At 34.9% G+C, this 25734-nt stretch overlaps 1 protein-coding gene and 1 pseudogene across 1 annotated transcript in view; one reads left to right on the forward strand and one right to left on the reverse strand.

Moving 5' to 3' along the window:
• Positions 1 to 25734, forward strand: part of LRRTM4 (leucine rich repeat transmembrane neuronal 4) — a 707152-nt gene that overhangs the window by 263039 nt on the left and 418379 nt on the right.
• Positions 5053 to 6193, reverse strand: LOC110588732 (annotated as a pseudogene).

Below are 25734 nucleotides of genomic sequence, written 5' to 3' on the forward strand. Positions count from 1 at the left end.
ATTTCCTTTACTTAACTGTATCCTTTTGGCTACAACTTCCAATTCCATGTTCAATAGTAGTGGTGAGACTGGATAAACTTGTCTTATTCCTAAACTTAGAGAAAAAGCATTCAGTCTTTTACCACTAGCTGTAGATTATTTGTAGTTTTCTTTTTTTTTTTTTAAAGCAAGTTAGAGAAGTCACTCTATCCTAGTTTTCTAAGAATTATTACCATGAATGGGTGTTGAAATTTGCCAAATGCTTTTTCTGAATCAATTGGTAGGATCATGTAATTTTTCATGTAATTTTTCTTTCTTACTCTCTTAATATAGAAGGTTATATTTCTTGGATTTGGAATATTGTTCTAGTCTTGCATCCCTAGAATAAACTCATTTAGTTATGATGTACTAGTTTCTTATGTTTTTCTGAATTCTATTTGCTAATGTTTTGTTCAGAATTTTTTTATCTATATATATGAGGAATATTGATCTGTTGTTTCTTCCCTCCCTCACTCCTTTACTTCTTCCTTCCTTCTTTCTTTCCTTCCTTCCTTCCTTCTTCCCTTCCTTCTTCCTTCCTTTTCTCTCTCTCTCTCTTTCTCTCTACCATTTTTTTCATCTGGATTTGTATTAGGGTAATTATTAGCTGTATCAAATGAGTTGGAAAGTCTTTCCTCTTCTATTTTTTTTATATGAGCTTGCTTAAAATTAGTTCTTGATTTTTTTTTTTAGTTCTTTTAAAAATGTTTAGTATACTTTTCTAATGAAACTATTTGAGCCTGGAGATTTCTTTTTCAGAATTTCATTAAATAAACAATTTAATTTCTTAAGAGTTACAGAGCTGTTTACATTATCTATTTCATGTTGGCTGAGTAGTGCTAATTTGTGCTTTCAAGAATTGGTCCATTTCATCTATGTTGTCAAATTAATTTGTGTAGAGTTATTTGTATTGTTCCCTTATTATCCCTTTGATACCAGTAGAGGCTATAGAGGTATCTCCTATTTCATTCATGACGTTGATGTCTTCTCTCTTTTTTTCTAATCTGTTACACCAGAGATTTGTCAGTTTTACTGATCTTTTCCAAAAACCAGACATTTTTTATACAGTTTTTCTTCATTATTTCTGTTTCCTCACTTCATTAATTTCTGCTAGTTTTGTTTCTTTAGTTATTCTTTCCTTCTTCTGCATGCTTTGGGTTTATTTGTGTTCTTCTTTGTCTAGTTTCTTGATGTGAAAGCTTAGATTATTGATTTGAGATTTTTCTTTTTTGCTAACAGGCATCTAGTGATATGCATTTCCCTTTATCACTACTTTAGCTGCATCCCACTTATATTGATATGTTAATTTCATTCTGTTAAATTTATTCTTTTTCTACTTTCTTTAATATTTCGTCTTTGATTTCTGGATCACTTAGAAATAGAGTGTTTCGTCTGCCTTCGGCTTGGGTCATGATCTCAGGGTCCTGGGATCGAGTCCCGCATCGGGTTCCCTGCTCGGTGCAGAGCCTGCTTCTCCCTCTCCCTCTGCCACTCCCTCTGCTTGTACTCTTCTGTCTATCTCTCTGTCAAATAAATAAATAAATAAATAATCTTTAAAAAAAAAAGAAATAGAGTGTTTAATTTCCAAGCATTTGGAGGTTGCCCTGTTACTGCTCTAACATTGATTTTCTACTCTGATGCTATTGTGGTCAGAGAATACACTGTATATGATTTAAATTCTTTTTAATATTTTGAGTTTGTTTTACGGTTAAGATATGGTCTATTTTTGTAAATGTTCTGTGGGCATAATGTGTAATCTATGGTTATTAGGTGGTATATCCTATAAATGTGTATTAAATCCTCTTGGTTAATAACAATGTTGACTTCTTTCATATTTTTGCTAATTTTATATCTAGTTGTCTATCACTGCTTGAGAGATGGGTGTGGGAAGGTTAAATATAATTGTGGATTTGCCTATTCTTTCAGTCTACCAGTTTCATTTCACATATTTTGCAGCTTTCTGTTTGGTGTATACACATTTAGTATTGTTGTCTTATTGGTGGATTGGCCCTTCTCACTATGTAATGACCCACTCTGTTCCTGGTAATATTCCTTGCTGGGAAGTCTACTTTGTCTGATATATTAATACGGCCACTCCTGTTTTCCTTTGGTTATTTGCATATTCTTTATAAATACTTAGACTTTCAACCTCCATATGTCATACAGGTATTCCCCACTTTTTGAAAGTTTGTGTTATGCCACTTCACTTTTATGAAAGATCTACATTAGTACCTGTTTCCATTAACCTAAAGAAATCCTAAGAGGATTTTCACTTTAATGAAAAAAGGCAAAAAGAGCGTTCACTGTTTCTTTTGCAGTGAGCCGTTATAGAGGTAGCGCCAACCAGTAGCAGCAAGAGGTGCTTCACCAAGTTCCTTCCCCAGGAACGATGCTCAGCATCTCAGCATTAAGCCTCCCTAGCTTTGAACTATGTCTATGAGCATCTGTTTTTTCTCTTGATTTATTTTGTGCATCCATTAGCAAGATGTGTCCTCAGGAATCAGAAAAGCCTAAGAGAGGTTATTTTTGGGATCTGGGAATGCTAGAAAAATTTTCCATATAAATTAATGATAATTGCTTCTTCACTTTATGCCATGTTGTGGCTTATGTAAGGTTTCGTAAGAGTACTCTACTTATAGATAGTGAGGGAAACCTGTATTTTAAGTGAGGTTCTTGTAAATAGCATACAGTTGCATCATAATTTTAAATATACTCTTGTGATCTTAATTTTTTAATTGTTGTAATTAGATTACATATAATGCAATTACTGATGTGGTAAGAGCTTATGACTGTCATTTTATTTTTTGTTTTCCGATTGTTCTATTTGTTTTTCAGTTCTGTGTTTTCTTTTTCTTCTTTTCCTGTAGGTTACTTGAACATTGTTTAGAACTCCATTTTAATTTATCTGTGATGTCTGTAAGTGTATCTTTTTGTTTAGAATTTTTAATTATTTGCTTTAGGTTTTATATTGTGGCTACATAACTTATAACAGTCTACTGGTGTCAACATATGACTAGTTGGAGTAAAGTATGCAAAATTTTTCTACCCTTACATTATTCTACCTTACCTCAATTATAATTATCTTAAATATTTCCTGAGAGCTAAAGTAGACAGTTTTATAATTTTTGCTTCAAAAATTCACTGAGAGCTAAAGTAGACAGTTTTATAATTTTTGCTTCAAACATCAGGTATAATTTAGAAAACTTAATAGGAGAAGGGAAGTCTATTGTATTTGCCCATAATTTTGCTTTCTGTTGTTTTTTTCTTCCTTTTTGATGTTTCAAAATTTGTTCCTTTATCATTTCTTTTCTGTTTAGATAACTTCCTTAAGTCATTATTTTAGGGTAAATCTTCTGGCAACAATTCTCATTCATTTTTGTTTCTGTTTTGTTTATTTTATTTTATTTTCCATCATCTGAGACTGTCTTGAATTCCTCTCTATTTCTGAAGTCTATTATTCTTGGGTGTATATTCTGGAATGAAGTTCTTTTATTTCAGCACTTTAAAACATACTACTTCTGGGGTGCCTGGGTGGCTCGGTTGGTTAAGCGTCTGCCTTTGTCTCAGGTCACGATCCCAGGGCCTTGAGATCTAGTCCTGCATTGGGCTCACTGGGCTCCTTGCTCAGCGGGGATCCTGCTTCTCTCTCTGCCTGATGCTCCCTCTGCTTGTTCTCTCTCTCTCTCTCTCTCTGACAAAAAAAAAAAAAAATGCTACTTCCTTTTGGCCTCCATGAATTCTTATCAGGAATTCACTATCATTAGAAAATTTTCCCCTATAGGTAAGGTGTTGTTTCTGTTTGCTTTCAAAATTTTTATTTTCCTTTAATTTTCAAAAGTTTACTATTATGTCTGGGCATGAATTTCTTTGGGTCTATCTTGCTTGGGATTTGCTCAGTTTAATGTATGTCTAATTTGGGGAAGTTTTCAATTTCTATTTCTTTGAATACTTTTCCCAACTCTGCCCTTTTCTCCTTCTCCTGGAACTCTGATAACATGTATGTTAGATATTTTGTAATAGTCCCACAGATTCCTGAATCTCTATTTTTGCATTATTTTCCAAATTATATTCTTTCTGTTCAAATTGTATAATTTCTACTGTTCTCCCTCCAGGGTTCTTATTTATATTTTCTATTTCTTTGCTAAGGATTTCTGTTTTAAAAAATACATCACATATGTTCATAATTGCTCATAGAGGCATTTTTATGATGAATGATTTAAAATTCTTGTCAGATATTTCTAACATTTGTATCACTTAAGTGTTGGTATCTGTTGATTACCTTTTCTCATTTAAGTTGAGATCTTCCTGGCTCTTTGCATGTCAAGAGATCTTTGAGTTAAGTCCTAGATATTTGGGGGACTATGTATGAAATTTTGGATCTCATTTAAGTCTTGGTTTGGCTAGCCTTCTTTGACACTAGTCTGGCAGGGGAAGGGAGAGTACCACTCGGTACTGCCAGGTACAGTGAAAGTCCCAATTCCCTACTCAGCCTCCTTTGACTGTAGAGGAGGTAACTTCTCTTTACTACTGAGTAGTGATAAAGTCCTGACTATCTACTGACACCACCTCAGTCAAGAATAAGGAGGGGTACCCTGGGGCACCTGGGTGGCTCAGATGGTTAAGCGTCTGCCTTCGGCTCAGGTCATGATCCCGGGGTCCTGGGATCGAGTCCCGCATTGGGCTCCCTGCTCAGCAGGGAGCCTGCTTCTCCCTCTGCTTCTCTCTCTCTCTCTGTCTCTTATGAATAAATAAATAAAATTAAAAAAAAAAGAATAAGGAGGGGTACCCTGTTGCCTTCAGGTGGAGATAGAAGTACCAGATTCCCACATGGTCTCCACCTATGTCAAAGGAGAAAAAGAAAGACAGCCTAGTTGCCACTCATTCTGCAAGGATAAAAGTCCTGGCTCACCACTCAGACTTATCTGATCCATCGTAATTGACAGGAGGGTTAGGCAATTTTTTTTTTTAAGAGAAGTAAGCCTTTATTTCCTTGTTTCACAAATAAAGTTGGCTGAATCGGTTGCTTTTCGGTGATTAGTGAAAGAGACCAAATCCCCTCTCCTTGCCTGACTCCTGTGACTCTTCCTTTGCTTCAGCCTTGGCTGGGGCTGCAGCAGCAGCAGGTGCAGCAGTGGTGGTGGTGGCCACAGGGGCGGTAGCCACAAATGCAGATGGATCAGCCAAGACGGTCTTGACCTTTTCAGCAAGTGGGAAGGTGTAGTCAGTCACCACAGACAGAGCCAGGACCTGCTTGTATCTTTTGATGGTAGAATGGGTCACTGATGCAATGGTCAGGTAACCTATCTGCAGACGTACGCTGGCAACACTGCGGACACTTTCCATGAAGCGAGAATGCAGAGTTTCCTTTGTGATGTAAGCACTTCAGGGTTGTAGATGCTACCATTGTCAAACACCTACTGGATGGTCATCCCAAAGGAGAAGGGGGAGATGTTCAGCATGGTTAGCAGTATGGCTTTGCTGGCTCCCACTTTGTCTCCAGTGTTAAACATCTGCACATCACTCAGGATTTCAGTGGTTCCCCTGGAGATTCTAGTGGTGATGCCTAAATCCTGGAAGAACAAGGTCTTCTCGGGCCCCAGACCAGTGTTCTGGGCTGACACAGAGACTACGTGGGGCTATTCCACCAGCACAGGTAGCATCTGACACCTTATTGGCCAGCAGTATGTCCCTGATCTCAGTGAGGTCCTCCTTGGTGAACATAAAGCCCACATTCCCCCTAATGTGAGGCGATAGTTTCTGCAGAGCAGGGTTGTTCTCCAGATGCCTTCAGATGACCTTGTGTATCGTGGTGTTCTTGCCCATCAGTACCACACCCTTCCCATGGACATGTGGATCTGCTGCATCTGCTTGGAATCCATGTTGCCTGCTCCCACAGTGAAGCATTTTGGCTATTCATCTAAAAGTTGGATGATCTCGGAGCATCTTGGTGGCTCAGTTCGTTGAGCATCTACCTTTGGCTTAGGTCATGATCTCAGGGTTCTGGGATTGAGCCCTGCATCGGGCTCCCTGCTCAGTGGGGAGTCTGCTTCTCCCTGTCACTCTCCCTGTGCTCTTAATCTCAAAAAAAAAAATGTAAATAAATAATTAATTAATAAAGTTGGATGATCTCAAGGAAGTATTTGGACTTCTGGGTCACCCTGTCTTCCCTGGGCATCATGGTGGTGCATTAGGGATTGCCATGCAGGGTTTAAAGACAATGTCACTTTCATGAGGATGCCTGGAGAGAAGAAGGGCAAATTTTTATAACTAGTGGAGAGTGGAAGTCTAGGTTACATCCTAGGCATTTGCTGGTGTGAGTAGAGGTGGGGCCACAATTTTTTCTGTGCTGTTTGGTTAGAGTAAAGTAGCTGTTTTCTAAAAGCTTTTGTTTGTTTGTTTTTTTTGTTTTAAATCGTGCTAGACTGTCCCTTTTATGATCCTTTTAAAACCAAACAGGAGCAAACTTTTGTTAGGGCTTTTATTGTCTGTGCCCATTGACATTTACAAGTTACTGGCTTTTGTAACACCAAGTCTGCAGTATATAAAGATAAAAGAAAACCCACAGACTCAGCACTGTTATTTCCTGGATGCCAAGGTCCCCTGCCAGTCTGCCTTCTTCTCTCCAGTATTTTTTTTTTTTAATGTAATTAGTGGAAAGAGTAGAGGATTACTTCTTTATTTTTTAGGAAAGAGAAGTCTTTTCTTATTCCTTTTAATTTTGCTACCAAGGTTTTAAGTGATTAATTTCTAAGTCATCTGGATTACATCTTTAATAGTTTGGGTTTTTGGTTGCTGTTGTTTTGGTTTTTTTAGGTTACATTGCATTTTGAAATTCTTGTATTTCTGGTGATGTACTTTTGGTGCCACAACTTATGTATTATAGATTGAAGGATAAATAAATGTGTGTGTATGTGTGTGTGTCCCTCTTCCCCAAATTGTGTTGATTCAATCATCTTATAGCTCTCTGATGCAGAAGAAAACTCTGCCATCAATATGTGTGTGTGTGTGTTTATTGTGTGTATATGTATATGTATATATGTATATATTTTTTTCTTGCTAACTCACTGCACTTGTGCTTCATTGAAATTTCAGAATCATCTCAGAGATTGGGTTTGTTTTGGTTTTAATCAGTTATACCCAAAAGGAAGCAAAATGTTTATATTCACTCTAATTTTCTTTTCCAGTTCAGAGACCCTCTAGGGTGACCTTCCCCAAGGCCATAGTTGAATCAAGATTTATACCTCCCATCTTTTCCAGCGACTTCTCATCCCTGATCCCAGAGATTCTAAAATAAGAGTGCATATCTATTGGAATCTGCTTCACATACTTGAGGGCAATAGTTGTCTTGAATTGGTGAATGGTGGGTCGTTGGCTTATCATCTTGTCTACTTGTTTCTGTAGTATATCTTGCCTAAAAGCCTCAAAGTTTCTTGCATATTATTATCTGTCACAAAGTGTGTGGGACTATTGACATTTTTAAAAATTTTGTTTTAAATTAACTTAATTATGCCCCTAAGTCCCCATTCTTCCAGGCTGGTGGAAAATTTAATCTCAGAAATTCTTATATTCTGACAATTACCATGTACCCAAATATCACCTTCAGAGAGACAAGCTCTTCCTGGCACTTTAAGTGAGGGCTCTGCCAACAAGATACCATGTATCCATACAGCCGTTAGCAGTGAAAGAGTCCAGGGGATGAATGCAGACAGTAGAGCCAAACAGTTACAAGTCAAATACTGTCTCTACAAGTAGTTGTGCAGCATTGTGTATTATATAACTTCTCTTTGCCTCAGTTTTTTCATCTGTAAAATGTAAATTCTAGTATGTGATCTCAGAATATCTTATTAAGGATTAAATGAATAAATGGAGGTGAAGTTCTCCAAACAATGCCTTGCACACAGCAAGCTCTAGACATGAGTTTGATATTGTGTTCCCTTGAGGTGTTGCCTTCTCCCTGGGGTACTACAGTTTCCCAAGGACATAGATTAGTCAGCCCCCTTCTCAATTTCAGTCCTTCCCCTCTAGTTGCTTCTTTCTAAATTCTCCTTTCCCCTCCATTTCCCTCAAAATCCTAGGAATCCTCTTTGCTAAGCTTAAAATTGCACAAAAGGAGAAGCAGCGCTTTTTTTTTTTTTTTTTTAGAAGAAGCACTTTTAACTTTTTTCTGGTCATCCAAAATCTGTGGCAAAAAAAAAAAAACAAAGCCCAGCTACTTTCTGGATATGGAAGAAGGGTATATCCACAGACAACATATAAATATTATCCTGCCACACATGATCTAAGCCTTTGATCATTTCAGTGGGAATGTTGGAGAGAACTAGAATTTGAAATCTATTTGTTTAAGCTTTTTTCTTTGTGGAAAGATTTCAGGGTTGTTTTTTTTTTAATCTCTTACCTGCTAGCTGGTGTCCTATAGAATTTATGATTTCTTCAGAATTATACAGAAATTGTTTTTACTATATATACATTAAGATAGTATTAATAAAATTATAGTAATACAGAATTGAAAAGGGGGCATATTCCTTTGGGTGCCACCTATATGGAAATAGACAAAGTATATAACCTACTTATACAAAACTAAAAAACATACATCAATCTTTTCACTTTGGGTTTACTCATTCCCTGTTAAATGTGTCTATAATTTCATATTACTTATGTTTTTTATTACTTGTGATTTTCTATTAATAGTGCTTATATTATTATAGCTATATAAAGTTTGACATTTGAGCTTACTTCATGGATTTCAGGCTCAAATCATACTTACAATAGATTTTCTAGGAAGTATGGTTTTGATGACATAGAAAGTAATCGTTTTTATTCCAGTTGGATAGGGGTCTAAAATAATTATCTTTATTTGGTATCAATATTTTATGTCCAAACTTTACAACTATAAAAATCTGATTTTGTGCCCATATTTTAATTTGCAATGAATGTATATAAGTATATATCTATACACAACACACTTTTTTGTGTACATGGTTTTATTTTACAAATGAATGCATACACGTATATTTTATATATTTATAAAAACAGTTATGGAATGAATAAGTCATGGGAATAAAAGGGACACTGTAGGGAATATAGTCACTGATATTATAATAGCATTGTATGGTGATAAATGGTAGCTACACTTGTGAGCATAACATAATGTATAGCAAAGTTGGATCAATATGCTGTAGATCTAGTAGTAATGTAATTTTGTGTGTCAACTATATTCAAATAAATTTTTTTAACATATATACATAATTTAAGAAATATAAATAAAACATAAATAAATATATAAAGAAAAGCATGTATGTATAAATTTATATATATAGTATATTTACATAATGTATATATAAAATATTTCAGCAATTTCCAAAAATTATATTTGAATATCTAGTGATAATTGTTTTTGGTGCCCCAGAATAGCCAAATGTCAAAGGAAAAGTCTCCAAAGTTAAAATAATTTAACATATTGATATAAGTAATACAATTAATATATCATAATGTTATATTAAATTATATTAATTGATGTTAATTTTTATTAATAAAATGCATATATCAGTGTAGCCATTCAATTACTGATATAAATTATAAAGTATATTAATGATTAATGTAAATTATAAAGTGTGCTAATTTATAATTAATATAAAAACTATCATATTAAAATGACCAACTGCTTTTATAGGAAGTACTAAATGTAAAAGCACAATTTCTTTTTTTTTTTTTTAAGATTTTATTTATTTATTTAACGAGAGATAGGGAGCACAAGTAGGCAGAGCGGCAGGCAGAGGGAGAGGGAGAAGAAGGCTCCCTGCTGAGCAGGGAGCCCGATGCAGGGCTCGATCTCAGGACCCCGGGATCATGACCTGAGCTGAAGGCAGATGCTTAACTGACTGAGCCACCCAGGTGCCCCAAAAGCACAATTTCAAAATATTAATTAATCTCAATTTTTGTTAGCAACAATTTTTTTTTTTTTTTTAGAGAGCACAGGGGAGGGGTAGAGGGAGAGGTGAGGGAGAGAGAGAATCTTAAGCAGGCTCCATACCCAGTGCAGAGCCCAGTGTGGGGCTCAATCTCAAGACCCTGAGATCATGATTTGAGCCAAAATCAGGATTTGGACACTTAACCAACTGAGCCACCTAAGCATTGTGGGTAACATTCTTAATTACAGATGTAAACCTAATAGTTTTTGTTTAGTATTACCCATGCATATATTATTGGAAGAATACCTTATTCTGACACTTTTGTGTTGTTCAAAATTTTTTAACTTCTTAACCATCACAAAATGTTGGCAGAGTAACAAGAGCACCGGGAGATGTGGTGAGCACCTAAGTTATGAAAGCTCAAAGCCTGTTTAGAGTTATTAGGCACAGTGTCTTCAAAATAGTAATGGATTCTGCAAAGTAATTCTATCCTGAGTGCTATATATGAAGAACAAGTAGACTTATTATTCTTAAAATACCTGCCTAAAAGATACCATTGCTAGAAACTAGAAAACAGAAGAAAGGTTTTTCAGGTTTCTAAACAAAAAGAAAGAGGAAGTGTTTCAACAGGTCATATACTGATGTGATTTTGTGATCATTCAACTCACCTACATCAAATTTCAAGTGAATAAAAGTTGCAGGTACTCAATTTTGTACATTGTGTATTTCCCACTCATTAAGTTGTATTTTGTTTTAATTTCATATACCATAATAATTCATTAAAATGATTTATTAATTTGAAATGTATTTTCAAGTGATTATTATATCATTAAAAACAATATTTGACACACTTCTACACTTCCATTAATCAAAATGTTATGTGCACACCAATCAGTATCATTTTTAAAAATCTCACCCTATTAGAAGGTTGTTTATTTAGAAAATGCAGTAAAAATTGCATTGATTAAAATGGTGAAAAGGTAATTTTAAAAATACTTTGATGTCTGAGTAATATTCCATTGTGTGTATATACTGCATCTTCTTTATCCATTCATCAGTCAATGGACACTTGGGCTCTTTCCATAATTTGGCTATTGTCAATAATGTTGCTGTAAACATTGAGGTACATGTATCCCTTTGAATGAGTATTTTTGTATCTTTGGGTCAATACCTAGTAGTGCAGTTGCTGGATATTTTAACTTTTTGAGGAACCTCCATACTGAGTAACAGGGTTCCCCTTTCTCTGCATCCTTGCCAACACCTGTTGTTTCCTGTGTTGTTAATTTTAGCCATTCTGAAAAGCGTGAGGTGATCTCTCATTGTGGTTTTCATTTGTATTTCCCTGATGATGAGTGATGTGTCTGTTAGCCATCTGTATTTCTTCTCTGGAAAAATATCTATTCATGTCTTCTCCCCATTTTTAACTGGATTATTTGTTTTTAGAATATTACTCAGCCATAAAAAAGAATAAAATCTTGCCATTTGCAATGATGTGGGTGGAGCTAGGGAGTATTATGCTAAGTGAAATAAGTCAGTCAGAGAGAAAGACAAATACCATATGATTTCACTCATGTGGAATTTAAGGAACAAAACAAACAAGCAAAGGGGAAAAAAAAAAAAAAGAGAGACAGAGGCAAACCAAGAAACAGACTTTTAACTATAGAGAACAAACTGATGATTACCAGAAGGAAAGTAGGTGGAAGGATGGGCTAAACAGGTGATAGGGATTAAGGAGGGCATTCATTGTGATGAGCACTAGTTTTTGTATGGAAGTGATGAATTGCTAAATTCTGCTCCTGAAACTAATATTATACTGTGTGTTAACTAACTGGAATTTAAATGAAAACTTGGGAAAAACACTTTTAAAATAGTAATTTATGAATGTAAGTATAAAACATCATGTTTTGCTAGTACTTCTGTATAAACTGGCATTTTTGCCTATGAGAATAGTCCTGTCAATTCATCCAGAAGTGTCATATTTTTATTGATAAAAAAGAACTCAAAGCAATGGAAACAATGATAATAATATGTTGTGTATATGTAAATAACTTTTATAAAAATTATCACACTTTATCATCATATCTATATTGTAAGGCAGGCAGGGATTTTGATCTTCATTTTTAAAGTCAGAAAATGAAAAAGGGTGATGTTTAAGGAAGCTTTGTACAATACAGCTTTCTATGATGATGGAAATGTCTATACTTGTGCAAGCCAATTCAGTAGCTACTAGACTCATATGGCTATTGAACACTTAAAATGTTTAGTGTTACTGAGGAGTGAAATATTTAATTTTTAAAGATTTATTTATTTATTTGAGAGAGAGAGAGAAAGAGAGCACAGGGGGAGGGGGGCAGAGGAGAGAGATCTCAAGCGGACTCTGTGCTGAGCGCAGAGCCTGACACAGGGCTTGATCTCACAACCCTAAGATAACCTGAGCCAACACCAAGAGTTGGACTTTTAACTGACCATGCCACCCAGATGCCCTTAATTTAATTTTAATTTTAATGTTATTAGTCACATGTAGCAATTTGAATAACACAGGCTCACAATGTTGTCCATTTATAAAGTGTTTTACTTATTTACCTTTGCAGTATATGTTTATGTGAGAAATGGAGCTAGATTTGGACTTGTACCTTCTGAGTCCTTCTGTGATGCTGTGGAGCTAGTGAAGCAGCTTGCCTAATTCCCAATTTATGGGGAAGCAGAGATTAGAAAGCGCATTTAGATGGATATGTCTTGTAATTGCTAAGCAATTCAGTTGTAGAAGAATATAAACTGTTGATCAGCCACTGAATCTAATGAAATAATTTATTTTGTCATTTGAAACTGTTTGCGTCTAAAATCACACACATTTCAAACTGAAGGAAGCTTTGCCTACTCATCACTAAAGTTAGCAGGTCAAACCAGGCATTGGCAAAACCCAAAGAAGATAAATAATTCAGCTAAGGATTTACAGAGAATTTAGGGGCATTTAAGATTAATGGAGCTGGCTGATCATGTTTTGTGGTTGACCGCTGTATATTTCTGGGAATTAGTTAAGGACTGGATTTTCTCTTGTGAGATTCCAGGGATAGTATTCATGCAGTCCAAATGTTGCTTCACAGCCCAAGCGTTCATTCAGAAACTATAAACGGATATCTCTACTAATGATTGAGAAAGCTGCTTTGATTTTTCCATTCCTTCTCATTCCACAGCTTCAAAACCCCAAATACACATATCTTATGTAGATTTAAAAATAATCTCATCAGCTAAATTGAGAGCTAGTTTCCTCCGAGGAAGAAATAGTGTAGACTGGTCCATGGTGATGCTAGAAGCTATGACAAAAATGTGTTTCAAATAAATATAGTTGGTTTTTGTTTTCCTCCCCAAAATATGTTTCTGAACATCAGTAATTTCTAACTTTAGGAACATGCTGAGTTCCACCTTTTAGGGATTATTTCTGCCTGTCTCCTTACCCTTGGAGATTGTTGCTTTCTTTGAAATGTCCCATAATCCCTTGGCATCCCCCCCCTTTTTTTTGTCTCACTCAATGGCATTTGCTATATAGTAATTTCCTATTTTGATGTAGCAAAACATCCCCGAATTTAGTGGCTTAAAAAACTATAATTTTGCAATTTAGGTGGGTCAGGAATCTGGATTGGCTTGGCTGGGTCCTTTAGGTCTTGGGAGCTCTCAAGAGTTCAGTCAAGGTAGGATATCAAGGCTTTACTGAGAAAAGGATTCATCTCCAAGGGTATTCATGTAGATGCTGACAGGATTTATTTCTTTGTGGACTTTAGGCTGAGAACTTGAATTCTTTGCTCATTACTGGCCCACAATTCTTTGCCTGTGGGCCTCTTCATAGAACAATTAAAAACATTGCAACTTGCTTCATCAGAGTGAGGAAGTGAGAAGAAGCAGAGAGAGAGTTTGTGAGAGAGTGTCTGTAAGAGAAAATAGGAGGAAAGTTACAGAATTTTGTCACCTAATCTTACAAATGCCATCCTATCACTTTCTCCATAGGCTGTTATTATGAGCCTCTGGGTCCAGCCCACATTCAAGGAGAGGGGATGACATGAAGGCATGAATATCACGATGGGGGGCATGATTGAAGTCGTTTCAGAAACTGTTTGCCATAGTCTCTGTTTTTAGGTATCTAACAATCTCCTCATATATTTGTTCCCATTTTGGTCCTGCAAATTTGTTTTAAAGCATAGAAGTGTCTGTTATTGGTGATAACGTTAAAGTACAATTAAAACCGAAAAGAGATGTAAATACTTTATTTCAAAGGATATAACAATTGGTACTTTTTTTAAATAAGATTTTAATTGTAGTAAAATATACATAAAAAGTACCATTTAACTAATTTTAAGCCTATATGTCAGTAGGGTTAAGTATGTTCATGTTGTTGCACAACCAATCTCTAGAACACTTTTCATCTTACAAAACTGTAACTCTATACCCACTGAATAACAGCTCCTATTCCCCCCTAACCAATAGAGTGCGGCAACCACAATTCTATTTTCTATTTTTTGAATTTTACTATTCTAACTACCTCACATAAATGAATCTGTTTGTCTTACTGTGACTGGCTTATTTCACCTAACAAAATGTCCTTAAGATTCATCCATGTTGTAGCATGTGTCAGAATTTCCTTCCTTTTTAAAAGCTGAATATATTCCAATGTATGTATATACCATATTTTTTATCCTTTCATCCATTGATAGACAATTGGATTGCTTTCAACTTTTGGTTTTTGTGAATAATGCTGCTATAAACATGGGTGTGGAACTATATTTTTAAGACCTTGCTTTCAAATATTTGGAGTGTATACCCAGAAGTGGGTCTTGTTAGATCATATGATAATTCAATTTTTAATTTTTTAAGGAACCATCATATTGTTTTCCACAGTAGCTGCATCATTTTATATTCTCATAAACAGTGCACAAGGGTTCCAATTTCTCCATATCCTCACCAACACTTCTACTTTCTCTTTTTGCTTTTGTTTGGGTTGTAGCCATCCTAATGGGTATGAGATGGTATCTCATTGTGGTTTTGATTTGTATTTTCCTAATGATTAGGGATGCTGAGCATCTTTTCATGTGTTTATAGGCCCTTTGTATTTCTTCTTCAGAGAAATATCTATTCAAGTCCTTTGCCTATTTTTAATCAGATTTCTTTTTTGTCCTTTAGTTGTAATTCTTTTATATTCTGGAAATTAATCTCTTATCAGATAGGTGATTTGCAAATATGTTCTCTTACTCCCTAGATTAATCGCCTTTTTACTTTGCTGATTGTCCTCTGATGTACCAAGTATTTGATTTTCATGTAGCCCAAATTACCTATATTTGCTTTTATTGCCTGTGTTTCTGTTGTCATATCCAAAAACTCATTGTCACTTAATATTGTTGATGTCAGTACTGTCCAAAGCAATCTGCCAGTTCAGTGCAATCTCCATTGAAATCCCAATGAGTTTTTTTCACAGAAACAGGATAATCCCTCCTAAAATCCATATGGTATTTCAGGGGACCCTGAATAGCCAAAATAATCTTGAAAAAGAACAGATTTAGAGGTGACACACTCCCAGATTTCCAAACTTATTATATAGCTACAGTGATCAAAACAGTGTGGTACTGGTACAAATATAGAAATATTATAGACCAATGAATAGGATAGAGAGCCCCCAAATAAACTTTTGCTTGTATGGTAAATCAGGGGCCAATGGTGTAAGTCTCGGTCTGAATATGAAATCCTGTGAACCAGGAGTGCTTATAGCCAAGGGCAAAGGAAAATAAATGTCTCAGCTCAAGCAGAGAGCGCAAATTCACCCTTCTTTTGCTTTTTTGTTTAGGCCTTTAACAGATTGGATGCTGCCCACCTATATTAGTGAAGACAAACTTGTTTACTTAGTCTACTAATTCAAATACTAATCTTTACAGGACAGATGCTCACAGAAACACCCAGAAATAAGAAATAATATTTTACTAGCCATATGGGCATCCCTTAGGCCAGTCAAGTTGACACATAAAAATAACTATCACATATATGTAAAACTATATATATCATATATCATATATTTGTATTTATATATAACAGAGAGAATTGAAGTCTCCAACCAAACTTGTGGATTATTTTTATCTGCTTTCAGTTTTATTAGTTTTTGCTCTATGAATTCTGAAGTTCTGTTAGTAGGTGCAAAAATGTTTAAGATTATTATATCTTCTGGATAGATTGACCTCTTTACCATTCTGGAATAACCTTTATTATCCCTGATGATATGCCTATATTATTAATATAGCTACTCAAGCTTTCATTTAGATTAATATTTGTGAAGTATATTCTTTTTTTGCTTTTGATACTCAGTTTTTTATTAATTTATAATTGACTTACAATATCCCATAAGTGTACATTGTAGTGATATGATATTTTCATACATTATGAAATGATTCCCACAATAGTCTAGTTACCATCTGTCATCATACAAAATTATTACAATATTATTGATCATATTTCCTATGCCATACATTACATCCCATGACTTATTTATTTTATAACTGAAGATTTTACTTCTTAATCCCCTTCACTTTTTTCCCTTTCTTTTTTTTTCTTTTATTTCCCATTCTTTTACCTTTAATCTATTATTTTATATTTAAAGTTGTTTTTCTGTGGGCAGCATATAGTTGGGTCTTGCTTTTTTCTGATAATCTCTTAATTACTATGTTTAGACCATTTGCATTTCAAACTATTGATATGGTTGGTTTAAAATCTAGCAGATAAAAAAAATCTAGCAGATCACTAATAGTTTTCTGTTTGTTCCATATGTTCTCTATTCTAATTTCCTTCCTTTACTGCCTGCTTTTAGAATTATTGGGTATATATTTTATTCTTCCATTTTAATATTGGCTTCTTATTTATTTCTTTATCACAGTCTACATTCAAATAATATTATACAATTTCATATACACAAGTATACACAGCAGTATATTTACATTTCCTCTCTCTTCTCTATAGTATTATTGTTGTCATGTGTTTTATTTTTACATGTGCAATAAATCTACAACGCATTGCCATTAATATTGCTTGGATATGTAAGTGATGAATCACTAAATTCTATTCCTGAAACCAATATTACACTATATGTTAACTAACTAGAATTTAAATAAAAACTTAAAAAAATGTTTTGCTTGGACAATCATATTTAGAGTGATTCAAAATAAGAATAAAAATATCTTCTCCATCATTATTGAGACCATTTCTGGAGCTCTTTATTTCAGATTTCTCTCTGATATTACATTCCTTCTGTCTGAAGAATTTTTTTAACTTTTTTTATAGTGCGGATATGCTGGTAATGAATTTTCTTAGGACTGGTTTGTCTAAAAATATTTATTTTAATTTAAAAATGTATTTGTCTAGATAGAATATCCTGGTTCGACTTTTTGTTTGCGTCATTACATTAACGATGTCAGTGTTTGCCTTCTGGTTTGCATAGTTTCTGATCAGAAGTCTGCTCTAATTCTTGCCATTGATTTTCAATCAGTATATATTTCTTTCTTTTTTTATTTTTAATGACTGCCTATAAGATTAACTCTTTATCTTTGGTTTTAAGCAGTTTGAATATAGTGTGTCTAGTAGTGTTTTATTTTTGTTTTGTTTTCAGTATTTATTCTGCTTGGATCTGTCTGCATACTATTTACCCTCTTCCAGCAGTAGATTGTTATTGCTTGTTACTTGGTAATTGCTAGCATGGTTTTGTGGGGAGACACAGGGGAACAAGGGCAGATCTGTTTTCATAATCAGGCAGTGTTAGGCAGGTACTCTCTGCCTTTGTCTTTGAAGTGGTGCTTTCCTTTGCCATGTTTCCTCCAGGTAGCAGACAAACACTGTCTTATTTCTTTGGTTCTTTTGAGGGAGGAGAATGTCCTGCTTTCCTCCAAAGTTAGGAGACTGACCATGGTATTGGTATGATTTCTGGACCCAAATTGCCCCATTTCCAGTGATAGGGTTATTTTTTCTTTTGCTTTTCACTAGGTCACAATGGTACTTATGTGTGGCAGCATAGAACTTTTGTACAGCAGAAGAGAAGGCTCTTGGTGGAGCTCTGTACCCTTCCTGTCATAATGGTGGTCTCCTCCTCCAGGTTACCCCACCAAATGAGGCTCTCTCCAGTCTCCCATTCTGTTCCCAATCTTATTCATAAGAACTGAGTAGAGGTTCATGGAGAAGAGCCCCTAGCAGGTGTAAACTCCCCTGTGTCTACGGCTCCCAGTGATTCTATACTCTCATTGTGGCTCACAGGCAACCTTCAGAAGTTCATTAAAATTGGGAGGTCAGTTCTTCTTACTTGCTTGGAGGGCATTCTGTGTCTTTTCCTCTGCAGGAAGTTAGCCAGTGTTTGCAAACCATTTTCACTGGATCGTGGTATAGAGGTTCTTGGGTTTCCATCTGTGTTGTGGCCTTGTGACCTCAGTAATCTGGGTTTCAGAAAGTTTTATTTTTTGTAGTCCTTTTGGTTTTTCTTGTTGTTATGTTGGAAGCTAGGGTTTTAACAAATTTATGTATCTTTGGTGGAAGCAGAACTCCTGGATTAGTACTAAATAGCAAGAACAACAAAAGTTTCCTAGGCATTTCTAATATACAACTACAGTCGAGAACCCCAGAAACTTGAGCACCATGCATGGCCTCTAATGCTGTGGTTTTGAGCCTGAGTACTGATGAGAATCACTAGGGGACTTTTAAGAATATTGATGCCCTGGGGCGCCTGGGTGGCTCAGGCGTTAAGCGTCTGCCTTCGGCTCAGGTCATGATCCCAGGGTCCTGGGATCGAGCCCCGCATCGGGCTCCCTGCTCCGCGGGAAGCCTGCTTCTCCCTCTCCCGCGCCCCCTGCTTGTGTTCCCTCTCTCGCTGTGTCTCTCTCTGTTCTATAAATAAATAAATAAAATCTTAAAAAAAAAAAAAAGAATATTGATGCCCAAGTTCTAGCCTCCAGAGATTCTGGATGAATTGGTCTCAGCAGAGATTCAGCCATGGATATTTATTAAAATCTACCTTGTAGATTCTGATTCATAGCTAAGGTTAGTATCACTGTTCTAATCAGTCTAATTGGTACTGTAAGTGTGTGAAGTAACATATTACAGCATATGAACCATGATATTCTTAAATCTATTATAATCACAAATTCCTTTTAAGATACATACTTTTTAATCCTACCTCCTAAAAGAAACCAACCAAGGTCACATTTTTTTACACTCAGAGAAACATATTCTACCTGAGGCCACATCCAAACTACAGTTACAGATCATGTGAGGTCATTACAGTGATTTGGGTTTGTGAGCTAAGGAGAGAAGTGTCTTTTCCAAGGAGTAAAATTAGCCCCTTTATCGTCTTCTAATATCATGGTTGGATAGGCCATCCGCTGAGGTTCCTCTGAAGAGTCTGCACAAAATGTTAGAAATATGGAAACCACAAGGACATATATGTTCGTTATATGATCTGGTTTTTCATGACCCATTTCAATAGATGTGGCTATTATACTGTCAGATACATCATGTACTTTATATTTGACACATACTTGCTCCTCAGAAGATAATTAAATAAGTCAAATAGTTACCAGGCAAGTTTTAGGAACTCTTCTCTGAGGTTTTGATTTACAAAAGAACACTATTAATAAAATATTCTTGATTATTAAGCAATGAAATGTATTAGTGAGCAAAAACATTGAAATTTTGCAAAGTATAGAGAATTTTAGATCTAGAAAACTTGAAAATATAGGATTTTTAACATAAAATTAAAGGACCAAAATGTTACATTAAAAATATAAAGAAATATCAAAATAATAAGTAAGCATAGGTACAAGTGTGATTCCAATATACTGCAGGATTTATACTATTAAAGAAAAAAATTAAGGAATGTCAACTCTGATTTTTATAGAGTTCAGTATTTTAACTTTTCTGTTATAACCCAGCTGGGGGTGAGGAGGCCCCCGGAGGCCCAGTTATAGGTTGTTTCAAAAAGCAGCTGTAAAACTAGTCTGCCAATTAGAACTATGCCAAGGAAGATTAAAGATGGGCAGAAAGGAGAGCATATTGCTGGGTTTTAACCTTTTAAAACATTTTTAGCAAGGCCCAAGCTCCCAAATACTTCCTAAACACTATTTTATTTCTACAAGAGGAGTAAGTTTAAGATACTAATTTGTTATAAGATTTGTGACCCCCAAAAGGTAAACTTCCTACTCATAATTCATCCTAGAAAATTCAACACCCTCAAGCAATACAATTTTTTTTTGATCTATCTATCTGTCTTGCACATATTTAATTTTCTAAGGATTTTTTTCTTGGGCCACTTGGGTGGCTCAGTCAGTTAAGCATCTGCCTTCGGCTTAGGTCATGATCCTGTAGCCATGGGATCAAGCGCTGCATCAGGCTCTCCGCTCAGTGGGGAGTCTACTTCTCCCTCTGCCCCTCCCCCTGCTCTTGTGTGCTCTCTCTCTCTCTCTCAAATAAATAAATAAAATCTTTGGAAAAGAAAATAATTATTTTTGTTATAGTTTTGCCACACTTTCTAAAGTCAAATAATTGAGTTCATCATATTCATCTGACAATCACCTCAGAACTTACAAAAATTTTCATTCAACTGCAAACATGAGAAATAATATGATTTTAAAATGTAAGTGGGTTTCATGCCTTAAAGAACCATTTACATTAAGTACATTTTATTTTTTTCTATTAAATTTCCAAGATAGCAGTGAAAAAGACCCTAACATGTAGTTATTGAATGTTTGTGACAGCATATGCATGTTGCCTTTTATAAAACTAAGATTATGCCTCATCTGCCATTGGTAAAATAATGAGAGTTCAAAGATTTCCTCTCTTATGTTCAATTCATGTACATAAAGTAAGACATCAGATGAAAGCAGACTTAAGATCTTATGGCTACACAATTATAAGCTTAGTTGCCTGGGGAAGAGGACCCAGACTTTGTTCTAAAGATGCAAAAGAAGAACATGAAGCTCATAAGAAGGTCACTCCAGCCAAACAGGGTAGTATTTGGAATCAGTCTCTGAAGTCTCTAGAGTTGCTCTGTGAGAGCATACCTTTCATGAGAGACATGGAAAGACATGTATTAAGTAGAATTTAAAGACTCAAATTCTGTTCATAGGCAGAAATACTAATGTTATATAAGTAATAAATTCTTTAATTTTAATATAAAGTGTAAAAAATAAAAGAAGTACATAACTTGGGAAAATGTATAGGTTTGAGTAAAGACAGAGGTCAGATACGAAGTGCATTGTGCAATGATATCTAATACCACATTCGTAAGCAGAGTAGATTTGATGGTTCTGGCTGCCTGAGTGTTGTGTTGTATTTTGTTTTGCTTTGTTTTGTTTTCCCATTAATGTTTTACCACTCAGTATGTGTCCTGCTGGAACATGCATGTTGGATAAAAGAAGTTGAACTGGACGATCATAAAAATCATTCTGTGGATAATATATATGTAATAACATTGCCCTACTAAAATTTCTTTGAAAATTCTGAACAGTGGAATAATCTAGAAGAAAGGTAAAGGTATATGAAAAGTAAATTTTCGAATTAAGTATTTAAAATGCTAGTTTATGGGGCGCCTGGGTTGCTCAGTCAGTTGAGTGTCCAACTCTTGATTTCAGCTCAGGTTATGATCTCAGGGTCAGGAGATGGAGCCCTGCATTGAGCTCCATGCTCAGCAGGGAGTCTGCTTGAGATTCTATCTCACTCTCCCTCTGCTCCTCCCCCTTCTAAAATAAATAAATAAATCTTTAAAAATAAATTTAAAAAATAAAAAATAAAATGCCAGCTTACTAAACATAAATAAATATCAGAAAATAGGTTTCCATAGTTGGCAGGGCTAAATTATTAGAATGTATTAAAAAAGTCAAAAATACCTAGCTTTAAAATCATAAATTGTTTGTATAATGCTCTGTACTTTCACATAGATTTATTTTAGTGCTTATAGATTTATCCTTATTCAATTGATTATCTTTCTCTTTTTTCATATTACACTGTTAACTCAATTAAGGCACCTAGCAAAGTTTCTGCAACCTAGTTGACTCTCACTTATAATTATTCACTGAATGAATGAGTCATGATGAGTTTCTTCCTCTATTCATGAGTTGACAAACTTTTTCTTATATAAGGGCCAGATAGCAAATATTTTAAGCTTTGTGGGCTATAGAAGTTCCCTTTACATATCATTCTTTGTTTATAAGTTAAAATATAAAATAAAAAAATATAAAAACCATTTTTAACCTGAGGGTTGTGCCAAAAAACGCCAAGGACAAGATTTAGCCCACAGGCCATAGTTTGCAAATCCCTGTTCTCTATATTAAATGGATCCTAATTTGATTTCTAAAACTCCTAGAAGTTCCAGAAGTTTTCTGAGTTCCTTTCAGTGGTATATTAGAGCTGGCCACTATCAACTCAATAGATGAACTTGGCAAACAGCATTTAAGATGTGTGTGTGTGTGTGTGTGTGTGTGTGTGTATGATGAGCCTGTTTATCAGCATCCCACTGTTTAAGTTAAAAAAATAAAACTAGAGATATATTTAGGGATCCCAGTTAAATTTGAAGTTCAGTTAACAGAAACAAAATTTAAGTATAAGCATGTTTCATGTAATATTTGACACACACTTACATAGAAAATCATTTTTTGCTCATCTGAAATTCAAATTTAATTGGGAACCTTGTGTTTTGTATTTGCTAAATCTGGCAACTCTGTATTAATTGGAGATCTTTTGAAGAACAGTGGAAAAACTATGAAGTATGTTGGTCATATAAAAAAAATGACCACTACAAAATAGAAACTATCTTATCTGCTTTTTAATAATAGCTTGTGTTATTTTTCCTTATTATTAAAGTATTAGCTATTTCTTTTAAAAAGATATTAAAGACAAGTCCTGTCATTCTATGACTACATCATTCCTGCTATTCATTTAGTCTATATTATCCTTACTATTATAGTAATAATTGAGGACTTATTAAGTGCCAAGTATTAGGTAATATGCTTTACAAACATTTTCCTCATTTAATATGTGCAAAACACCCCATTATATAGATGAGGAAACTCATCAGAGAATTAAATATTAGAGAGTTAAAAACAAAATATCAATAAAAGTTTAAGGGAAAAAATGTCAAATGTCATATAATTAGCAAGTGATGGAATTGCTATTTTTTCTCAAATTTTTTAGATTTAAATTATATTAAGACTTAGTCCAATTGCTAGCTATAGGGCAAAGCGTTATATAACTCTCTTTTGCCCACCTCGAGATTATTTCTCTCTTTGAAACATTTCTAGACTGTTCTCTTTATATCATTTTTCTTCTCTGATGATGCTTACTGATTTATATAGTTTTTAAAAAGAACAATGGTGTCTTATTTATATGTGTATTCCCAACAGTATTTAGCACAGTCTTTTATATTTCTGTGAGTTTAAAAGTATATTTGGTGAATAATTTATTAATGTTGAATAATTAATAATGATAGATTAATAATTAATGATGTGATTGCCTAGTGTATTTGTTGAATGAATACAAAGAGTGTGATTTTTTTATATTAAAATTTCCTGGTTTGAAACTAAATTTACAGCAATATATTGAAAACTCCAAAGGGAGTGACTTCTGTGAGCTACCAAACAGGGACCTCGGCACTTAGAAAATGTAGAGGGATGACAAGAATAAAATAGCCCTCCTCTTAGTATATAGTGTATATATGTATATATGTGTGTACATATATATATGATTCAATGTAATTTCTACAAAAAAAGGACCCTAAGAGGCCTAGGCGTCATTGAGCAAGAGCGAAACCATGAGGAAACAATGGAACAAAAAATAAATAGGTGAAAGCAATTGTGATTTTTACATTAGCAATTAATCAAGTAGTCCTGTTTTTTTTTTTTTCACAAGGACAGTGTTGTACAATGATAAAAGTCAATTTAACTATAAAAATGCTCCAGAGTAGTTTCCTGGTGAAATCAATCTGACAGGGCCTGACACACAGTAGGGCTTACACGTTTGTTCCTTTCAAATCTGTATTTCCTATTTGTTTTATAATTTTAATTAAAGATTATATAGTGTGGCCTGGCAATTAATTTTTACAGTTAAATTTATGAATTAGTTACCAAATAATTGTCTTTTAAAATAAAATTATTATTTTACATATATGTATATATGTAGTGTATATTTTCCTGGGGAAGACAGATATAATCTTGATAGTGGTGGTAAATGCAATGAAGACATATAAAGCAAAATGAGTGGATAAAAAGTTACTGTAGAGGATGTGATATTTTATATGAGAAATTTTTAAAAAGGCAATGCTGATAAGGTGATATGTGAGCAGAGATTTGAAGAAAATAAAGTACCATTCAGCTCTTTAGGAAAATAGCATTCCAGGCAGAAAAAAAATCTAGTGCAAAAACCTTGAGCAGATGTGTGTACTTGGGGTATTCAGCGGAGAGCCATGAGACTAATTACAGTAAGGCAGCAAGGTGACATCAATCCACTACTCAGAACTCTCGCTCTACTGCTTTGTTTGAAGAATATTCCATAGCAGAGCAAGAGTGAAAACATGGAGAATAGCTAGGAAGCTATTTTTAAGTCTAGGCAGGAGATGATGGTGCATTGGACTGTGAAGGTAGCAGTGGAGGTGGGGAACAGAAGTTGGATTCTGGATATATTTCAGAAAAATTGTCAACATAACTCACCAATGGTTTCAATGGGGAGTATTAGAGAAAGAGAGGTGTCAAGAAAGATGCTAAGTCAATTGGTCTAGTTATCTAGAAAAATGTGATTACCATTCAATGATGGGAAAACTGAGGAAGAAACAAATTTAGAGTTGGGCAAATTTGGACTTTTTAACTTTGAAGTACTGATTAGTAATCTGGGTAGAGATTTTCTTATAGAACAAAGACAGTCAGAATTCCTTTGCTTATGATTCTCTTAGAAAGTTGAGAAGTCAGTCGGTTAAAGAATATGTGGTTTGGAGAAGTGGTTGAGACTGGAAATATAAAGGTATTATCAATTGATTACAAGTGAAATTCAAAGTCATGGAACAGTATGAAATCATCTGAAGAATGAGTATAGAGAAGTATATAGAAGGATTAAATACTAGGACAATATAATTTTACAGTTTATGAATCCAAGTATAATCCAGCAAAGGAAAATGAAGAGTCACTAGGAAGGTAGGAAAAGAACTAAGAATGTGGTATTCCAGAAACTAGTTAAGAAAGGGTTTCACAGAAGGGAGGGGGCATGATCTGTGCTATCCAGTTATGCTGCTAGGATGAATAATATAAGGTTAGAGGAGTGATTAGTTGACTGGGAGCATGGAGGTGGGTAAGAAGTTTTGCTGGGTAATTGGGGATTTACATTAAAAGGGGGAAAGGTAGGGCTCCTGGATGGCTCAGTCAGTCAAGCATCTGCTTTCAGCTCAGGTCATGATCCCAGATTCCTGGGGTGGAGTCCCTCATCGGGTTCCCTGCTTAGCAGGGAGTCTGCTTCTCCCTCTGCCCCTCACCCCACTCTTGTGCTTGCGTGCTCTCTCTCTCTCTCTCAAATAAATAAATAAAATCATAAATAAAATAAAAGGGAGAAAGGGTTAGGGCACCTGGGTGGCTCAGACAGAAGAGTCTGCCTTCAGCTCAGGTCATGATCTCAGGGTCCTGGGATCCAGCCCGCATCTGGCTCCCCATGCTCAGCCCTGAGGCTGCTTGAAATTCTCTCTCCCTCTTCCTTTGCCCCTCCCCCTGCTCACGCTCTAAATAAATAAATAAATAAATAAATAAATAAATAAATAAATAAATAA

Source organism: Neomonachus schauinslandi, chromosome 10 (assembly GCF_002201575.2).
Source record: "Neomonachus schauinslandi chromosome 10, ASM220157v2, whole genome shotgun sequence".
NCBI lineage: Eukaryota > Metazoa > Chordata > Mammalia > Carnivora > Phocidae > Neomonachus > Neomonachus schauinslandi.